This window comes from Octodon degus, unplaced genomic scaffold, assembly GCF_000260255.1.
Source record: "Octodon degus isolate 3935 unplaced genomic scaffold, OctDeg1.0 scaffold00073, whole genome shotgun sequence".
NCBI lineage: Eukaryota > Metazoa > Chordata > Mammalia > Rodentia > Octodontidae > Octodon > Octodon degus.
This window is the reverse complement of record NW_004524649.1, coordinates 7,032,002-7,040,824: the sequence shown is the minus strand read 5'-3', so window position 1 is coordinate 7,040,824 and position 8,823 is coordinate 7,032,002. Positions and strand designations below refer to the sequence as shown.

Here is an 8,823-nt window from a genome sequence, read left to right as displayed (position 1 = left end):
CCAATTAAAGTGGGAAAAGAAATAGAAAGAAGTACACTCTGTAGAGGGCAGAGTAGGCCAGTGAAAAGGTTCTCAGTGGTCATGAGCCTAATGGCTGCCATCTTTTACACCCATCCTATCGAAAACCAGTCTGATCTTGTGCCAGAAGAAAGGTAGAGTTCTCTGATTAGTGTCAGGGGCAGGGTGTGGAAGTTGTTCCAGGCATGTGTCCTGGCCTTGATTGATGGGACACTCCCACTTGCTCAGCCAGTTTGCCACACCCTAATCTCTTGCCTCTCTAGTGGTTACATCATGATAGCATCTGTCAAAAAGGTGCATTTTAAGTGGTGCGTCTTATCAAATATGAATTGCGCTGGAATGAACTCTCTTGGAAAAACAAAATCTCATTGTGCTTCTTGCATTGCGTGGAGCCCTGCAGCTCCTCAGTGCCTCTTGGCCTTGCAGCCTTCGTCCACTGTATTTTCTGGGACATGAAACTCCTTGCCAACACGTGCGACTAGAATTAGATGCCCACTACTGTAGGAAGCCTTGCATTTCCCTGAAAAACCTCTCCTTGCTGCAGTCCTTGTGTGCTGTTGAGCTGCTTGCCTATGTTAAACCATGATATCTATTAAATCAGGGACTACATCTTATCATATCATGCGTCCCTATCACCTACCTCTGTTCTAAGCATTGAGTAATCCATAACTTGGCTAAGACAAGGTGGCGCTATCTGGCACACGCACCAGCACATCAGAAATACGTGTTCTCAGAAACCTTCCCTCAAATCCCTAAAAAATGCAGGAAATGACCTGGGAACTACTTCCAAAATCCTCACACTACAGCACATGTGCTTGGCTGTGGAGCTCACAAAGCAGATGAACGTGACTTTCAATTTTTAAAAGGCTGACACCTAGAAGAAGATATTTTGAAGTGACAGAAGTAAGTTCCCTGGAAATCTATGCTCCGTAACACCTCATCCATTTTTATAGGTGCAATCAACAAGAACACTTGCTCTATTTGCTTTCTGTGCTTGACAATATCATTTCAGAGACTGATGAAAAATGTTTTCAGCGAGAGAATCGATACTTTTGATCTTGCTTGCTTTTGTGCCTGTGGAAATATTCTGGGGAAGATGGGAAGATGTATAGAAACTTTATGCCTCCTGATACTTCAGCTCTCAGAAATCTTTTTTTTTTTTTTTTCTTTTTTCCGATAAAATGTCACTATGTAGTCCAGGCTGGCCTTGAACTCAACAGTGATTCTTCCCCCTCAACCTCCTGAGTTCTGGGATTGCAGGCATGTGCCACCACACAGGGTCAGCTTTCAGAAATCTGTCCTTTCTAATCCAATGCTGCATCTATTTTGAAGAACGGGAAGATGAGAGTATGGGATAAGAGAGGAGAAATGGTAACTTGGAGGCACTTGCTGTAGAACTCTTGTACCTGAACAAATAAGAAGCCATCTGCCCACTTCTGCTTCACAATTGTATCTCTTTCCCTCCAATTCTAAGCCAAGGGGAATGACCTATTTTTCTCTTAATCTGTACAACTCTCAGAAAATTTTTTTCTTCTAGATCAAGGATGAACCTCTTTAATGAGGAGGGAGGACTCTACCATCCTGGATGACTAAGACCCATTAAAATGTTGTCCTCTTGGGCTGTCCCTAGAGGTGGGAGGGCCAGAAATGCCACTTTCTCTATTTCTTTCTTTTTGATTAATTAATTACTTTATTTATTCATTTGTTTTGTACAGGGCCTCCTTATGCAGCTCAGACTAGAAGTGATCCTCTTGTCTCAGCCTCTCCAATGCTAGGATTACAGGTGTGCTCTACCATGCGTAGTTCTGGGGCTGACAAGGCATGCAGTATTGGGGATCGAACCTGGGTCCTTGTGCTTGCCAGGCAAGCACTTAGACTGCTGAGTTATCTCCCCAGCCTCTCACTATTTATTTCTAACCTAAATTTATTTCCCTTTATAGTTTGGCTGAGTAGTGGAAATTTTCTATCATTTCAAGGTTTCTCCAACCCTTATTTATAGGGCTGCAACTGAGCTGAAAAGCTGCCACCACGTTTGGGGTGGGTATGGGAGACACGGAAACACCTCTCACTTCTAGTCTTCTCATTGCTCAGCCATGTGCCTTATCCTGTTCAGCTCTTGGTCCTTAACTCATGTCACCCAGGTTTTTGTCCTCCTAGAGCTCCAATTCCCTTGTCTGTTCTCCTTCCACCCAATTGCAGGCATCTCTTCCTCCTGCTGTCATGAAGAGACAGTTTTGTTCTTCCCATCCTTGTTCCAGGGTCTCCCAGGCTATCTCGCCCCATCTTCTGAGGAGCCTTTTACAGCACCTCTTTTGCCACTGGAGGCATGGGTTGAGTCTATGAGCTCTGGAACCACATGAAAGCGAAGCATCAGGGCCTTGGCTCCCTGGAGCTCAGCTTGGTGCCTTGAACTCTTCATTCAGTTGAACAGATATGGGTAGATTTTGTCCAAGTTTCCTGTTTAGGGAAGCCATGAAATTCTAGGTCTTCGGATGCCACACAAACACTATACTAGGTTGAATGACATATAGTTGTCAATTTTGTTGGCTAAAATTGGTTAAATAGTAGCAATTTTATACTAAATTGAATTAAATATAATAAATACAGAGTGGGACATCCTATCAAATTATGATTTATACATTTCTCTGCCTATCTATCAACTTTAAAAAAAGTTCTGTTGAATTTTTCTTGAAAACATTCCCCGCCCCCCGCTTGGTGACCTTTAGTTGTTTTTGCAAACTAATCAAGAAGGGTTTATGCTTGTATATTTAAAAGAAATTTCTTCTAAACCATTGAAACTCTTTCTCAGGAGATTGTTTGACAGGCTAGGAAATGTTTCCAATTTTTATTTGTTTATTTTTGGTACTGGGGATCAAACTCAGAACCTTGCACTTAGCAGGCAGGTGCTTATGCTGCTGAGCTATCTCCCCAGCTCCAAAATCTTAAAGTGTTGAAATAGAAGAGTTTTAGCAGCTAGTATATATGATTTTGGGGGAAAATCCACATATGTTGAGACTATCTCTTTTACAAATCTCTTCATAGCATACATTTCTTTGAAAAAAAATCATCCTTTCATTTTGCACTTAAATGCCTTTACCTTGAAAGGATAGGTAAGGCACTTATTGGTTATATATATATATATATATATATATATATATATATATATTATGTTAACATATATATGTTAAATACCAAAGCTAAGACAGTCTCTTGCCAAGAGACTGTCAAGAAAGGATAGGGCTGGTGAGATGGCTCAGTGGTCTAAAGCACCTACTTAGAATAAGCTTAGCAAAGCACAGGGACCATGGTTCAATCCCCCAGCACCACATGCCAGCCATCACTGCCCCCTGGTGGGCTGAGCTGGCCACACACACACACACACACACACACACACACACATAAATAAATAAAAAAATTAAAAAAAAAGAAAAGAAAGGATAGAAAATTTTAAATACCAGCATTTTTTGTAAAAAAAAGTATATAATTCATTTTTTGATCTGATATTTTCAGTTCATTATTGTGACATAGCCTACAGAACTTCATGTGCCACAAAAGACATTTTAAAGCCAGTCTTTTTCTTTTAACTAGGAAATACTATAAAAATTCTACTTGATTTTAAAGATCTTCCTTTAATTAATTTTCCAACATTGATATGCTGTAGTCTTTGGTTCACTTCTGGATGCCAGGGATTTGTTGTGAATGATATTCCGTGTAAGTGCATTTCTCAGCTAATATGCTCTTGGTAGCCTTACGTCAGAATTCCTTTTTAATCTCATAAGACCATGTATCTAATAAAAATCAATTGTTCCGATTATCTTTCCGTGTGCAACTTTATTGTAGGGACTCACCAAAAGTACTTCTTTGTGAATTTCATTATTGAAACCAATCTGGCAAATCTCATAAGCTAAAAACTTGTTAGAAACATCTGGACTTGATCTGCTTATAATCTCCCACGCTGAATGCTTGTTCAAGTCCTTATTTCTCTAGCAATTTTTCTGTGAGAACAGCAGTGGTGTTTGCGGACCAAGGGATGCATTTCAGTTTGTTACCATATTGTCTTCTGTTCATTCCTCTGTGTGTGTGTGTGTGTGTGTGTGTGTGTCCTGTTTTATATTACAAAACCACTGTTGATATAGAATATAAAAAGGGGGGCTCGAAAGAGAAAACAATGAATTAGCTCCACTGTCTACTGCAAGGGACATTTACAGATTCCAAAATAGACACATTGAACAACAACTTCCCAGAGAGGGAGGGGACATGCCAGGGCCTCAGTTGGTCAGGAGATCTGGCCTGGGGGTCCCTGGGCACAGGTGGAGAGGGATGCAGTGTGAAGCCAGGTGGCTATGGGACTCCTGGGGAGAGCACAAGCCCCCTGCCCTTGCACAGTATGGTGCACCCTTTCTGGAGGAAGTGCCTCTCCTTCCAGCTGTGGGGGCCTGACTCTGGTGCTGAGCTTGGCTAGTTGGCCTCCTTGGCACCTTCTTGGAGAGATCTTGAGGATGAGCAGCCCACTCTGGCCAGAGGGAGCCCCTCTGCCTTTGCGGATCCTCTCTGGGGTGCCCAGTACAGTGGGGCTCAGTCCTGCCTGGCCTGGGGCAGGGTGGGGTTCAGGTTCAATCTCAGAGTAGCCCTTTGCCTGCCTTTCTGGGAAGTTGTTGTTCATTCTTCTAGTTACTTTTACTATTGAAAAGAAAGATAAGTATAATTCCAGAGATAACTTTTGGTCCAGCTATATGTGACTTTTTTGGTGGTGGGGGTGTGAAGGAAATTTTGTGAAGCACTAGATAGAGACTTTAATGGAAAACTATTTCAATGCTTCTTGTTGTCTATGTTTTCCCCCAAAATGCTTTGTTAAACATGATGGTCTTATCCAACCATCCTGAATTAAACCCTATAGCACATGATTGAATGATTTCCCTGGATGTCAGGAAGACCTCAGGTGCAGAGCTATCTAATGCTATTGTAGATACATAGAGATGTTAGTCCATTACTGGATGGTTAATTAGGGCTTAATTTCCTGGAATTCCAATGGAAGAGGATTTAAGAAAAAAAAAATCCCTGTCAAACTCTTTACATTATGAAATTCCCACCCTTTTTTCAGTATCCCAGGGGATGTGATTGGTTACAGATCCACTGACTCCATGTCATTCCATATATTAACTACCAGAAGGTTAAGATTCTTTTCTGCATTTCCAATAAAAATAAATCCAGGTTTAAGCATTTAGTTAATTTTTTTCTGTACCCCAAATAAGTGCCTGTCCTTTCCACGTCACATTGAATATCAGTATAAAATATCGCTGTACTTTACCTTGTACAGTCATCACGCCAGTAAACTTCTGCATCAAGAACTGAGAAATTATGGCAGGGGGGATGATGATGAAGCCTAATTTATGTCATAGTAGAAGGTTGGACACACATGGGACGGCAAGGGTCTGAGGTAGATTGCTGTCTTCATTACACAGCATTATGGTGGCGGCGTCTGACTAATCATGAAGTGTGCATTCCACGTACCCATAGTTTCTTCATCCTGGGTTACAGAACAAAAGACACACAGGGAAGAACCCAACCAAACCCAGCTGGATCCCACAGAGCTGGGGCTTCCCTGAAGACCCATAAGTGCTGTTATAACAAAATGACGAACTTTCCCACACAGATGGATGAGTGTACTCATCCTTAAGTTCAGCCTCAAGGACCCCTGCACTCTCTTATTCTAAATTCTATGAAGAGTTATGAGCACAGAGAGACTCAGATGCCCACAGACATTCTCCCAGCAATGCTGCCCACAATCACCTGGCTATGCCTAGCTTGCCAAATATGTGGGTGTGAGGCAACCATTTAATTCTACAAGCCAGTCCTCAAAGACACCTTATTATTTTCTGTCATTTATGACTTTGGGGTGAAAAAAATAAGGTATCAGCCAGAAGCTGGGCAGGAGAATAGAATCACTATCAGGTTATGGAAACAAAAGTTTCCTGTAGGAGTTGAGACTGCATGAATGTGGAAGGATTGGGGAAGCCATAGTCTGAAGGATGCTACCAACGGGTGAGAGAAACAGTTACTCACAGCTCAGAGCTGTTAAGACTGGGCCCCACTGGGATGCCCAGGAAACTTCTGGGCCTGGCTGCCAATGTGTGAGATGTGTTCATTCATTCATCACATTTGGTAGAGATGCTGGAGTTGGCGAGCTGATTTCCTAAGAACTTTGAGCTCTGTTTTGCTTTTGTCTTCTCATCTATGTGCTAGGAAATAGTTCTAGGTCCTGGCTGAACTCCTGGTGGTGCCAAATAGACAACAACTTTCTCTTTCAGCCAATGAGTGTCTTATATTTTGGGTTCTGAATCAGTCAGTTATGCTGGGATAGTGGTGTGTAACAAAGAGAACAGTCAACTTTAGACCTCTGGGATTCCATGTGTCTCCTACCTCTGATAAAAAATAGACTCATTGAGGGTCTGTCTGGTTCTTGTAGACAGTGGGAGTTCCTATAGGTTTTCAGATGCTAAGAAGGCAAGGTTCCACAGAGTCCTCATGTCACCCCCCAGGACCATTCTGAGCCCTACACCTGTTTCTTTATTTGAATTCTGGGTTCCTTGGAGTGGGGCTGACTTTTACTCATTTTTGCTTCTTCAGTTAACGAGAATTTTTTACATGCTTTAGCATAGCATTTGGACACAGAAGGAATTCAGTAAGTTTTGAAAAAATTAGATTGTTTTAATCTGGAAACAAGAAACTGAGAAAGTATTTAACAAATTACATTAATCCAGTAAACACCATCCTTTTTTCCTGTCCTTCAGGTTATGTGCATTTTGCAACAGGAATTCTTGCCTTACTCATCAAAGCTGTTTCCTTGAGCAGCATGTATCTGGTTTGTCTCCTTGATTTTGGGCAGGGCTGTACTCCAACCAGATGGAAAATCATCTTTTATTCCTTATTTATTTATTTTGAAGATTCTTTTCACTCTTTCTCTTGAATGTGCTCTGGGAAATGGAAAGAAGAGAAGGGAGCTGGGCTCCATGCTCTGGTGGAGGGCAGCGCACCCTGGGGAAGCACGGAGTGTCCCTGTGATCTGATGACACATTTGCATTTAAGGGATGCCTCTGTGAGTTTGGTTACTGGAATATGCTTTTCCTCTCAACCCCCAGCTTCTAAAAATATAATCTTATTTCTTTCTCCTTTCAACTTGAAACGGACTCAGAATGCAGACATCTTATGCCATTTACACCCAGAAGGCTGTCAGCAGGGGCGCTGCCAGAGTATGTTTAATCTGGAGAAGGAAATAGAAGCACACACACCCAACAAACTGAAATGTCTCACATGGGGTCTGGCTCTGACTCCTCCCATGTGTGGTAGCTACTACCCAGAAACAGCCGTGAATTCCCATTGTCGTCAGAATCCCCTCAACCACAACAGTTGCTAATGGTTTCCTGCTCCATAGACTCTGGGCCCAGCCAAGCCACCAAATCATCACTGGCCTGGATGGCTGGGTCAGCTCTGTTTGCTGAGCCCCTGACTTGGGGCAGCTATCTCACAGCAAATTTGCAGGAGGAATAAAACAAAAGCACACAGGACCTCGCTGCGTATTGGCCTCTTCCCTCTTCAGGCTTTGCAGGGTCTCTAGAGCCTGGAATGGTCACTACCAGGTCCTGTTGGTCCCTGGGGCATTTTGGGACCCCAAAGTGACAGTGGTTATCAAGGCTTAGTCATCCCTATAAAACCCATCATGTGCATTGGGGCTTCTGCTTCAAGTATGAGGTAGAAGAAGTCACTGCCAACCTGGAGGGTTAGAGGCCTGCTGCCTGCCTCTGGAGTTGGGTCTATTGTGGAATCATCTTATATGATCTGCTGGGTGATCACAACAATTCCATTCTTAGGCATGAAGCAAATAGCAACACACATATTGTATGTGAGAGGCACATACCATAACTGGCTTAGTATTATCCTTCACAGTTGGCCTGCTGTAGTTTAAATCTTAAATGTCTCCCAAGGCCCATGCATTAAAGGCTTACTCCTGTGCCTGTGGCACTATTGGGAGGGAGGTGGTGGCATTTGAAGAACTGGACTTGGCTGGGATAAAATGAGACCATCAGGGCTGTGCCACCCAAGGAGCCATTGTGCCCAGGCCTCTCCTCCTCTCTCTTTGCTTCCAGGCTGCTGTGTGGCAAGTAGCTTCCCCACTGTGCACTCCCACTGTGATGCTCTGCCTCATCACAGGATCAAAAGTCATGGAGCCAACTAACCATGGACTGAATCCTCCAGAACTGTGATCCCCAACAAACCTTTCTTCTTTTTAAAGTTGATCAAGTCAGGAATTTTGCTACAGTAATGGAAAACTGACTCACAAATGCCCCAAACTGTTCATGTGAAGTAGAACTTATGAATCTAAGCACCACTAAGAGGTACTGTCTAAAGTCATGAGACCAAATGAACTGTAACTTCATACCTAAAGGAGTGAATCACACCAATGTAACCTGGAACTTAAGAAGACACGTGTGTGAAAATGTGTGTTTTTATGCCTGCTTCATTGTGTAGAGTTGGAAAACCAAAAAAGCATTTGCTTGCTGTGTTGGAAGGCAGGATAGGGGTGCTGGGGTGGGGAAACTTTGGGGCAGGCCCAGGTCATGGCTCTTTCTTGCTCCTTTTGTGTAAGTCCTTACTCATGTGTGCACATTCCCACTAAAGTGCTAGAGCTCAACATATGAAAAATGAAAATAGAAAGCCCCCTATGGCTGAGGTGATTTTTCTGCTTCTCTTTCCATACGCGGGCTGGTGGCCAACAGGGGAAGTGATGACAAGCACCCCCCGCGTATG

General features: G+C 43.0%; 1 long non-coding RNA gene across 1 annotated transcript in view; it reads left to right on the top strand.

Moving 5' to 3' along the window:
• The first annotated feature begins 4,497 nt into the window (after positions 1 to 4,497).
• Positions 4,498 to 8,823, top strand: part of LOC111817886 — an 18,508-nt gene continuing 14,182 nt past the window's right edge. The window contains exon 1 of the long non-coding RNA XR_002821986.1: positions 4,498 to 4,672. This is a non-coding gene — a long non-coding RNA (uncharacterized LOC111817886). The remainder of the gene's footprint in view (positions 4,673 to 8,823) is intronic.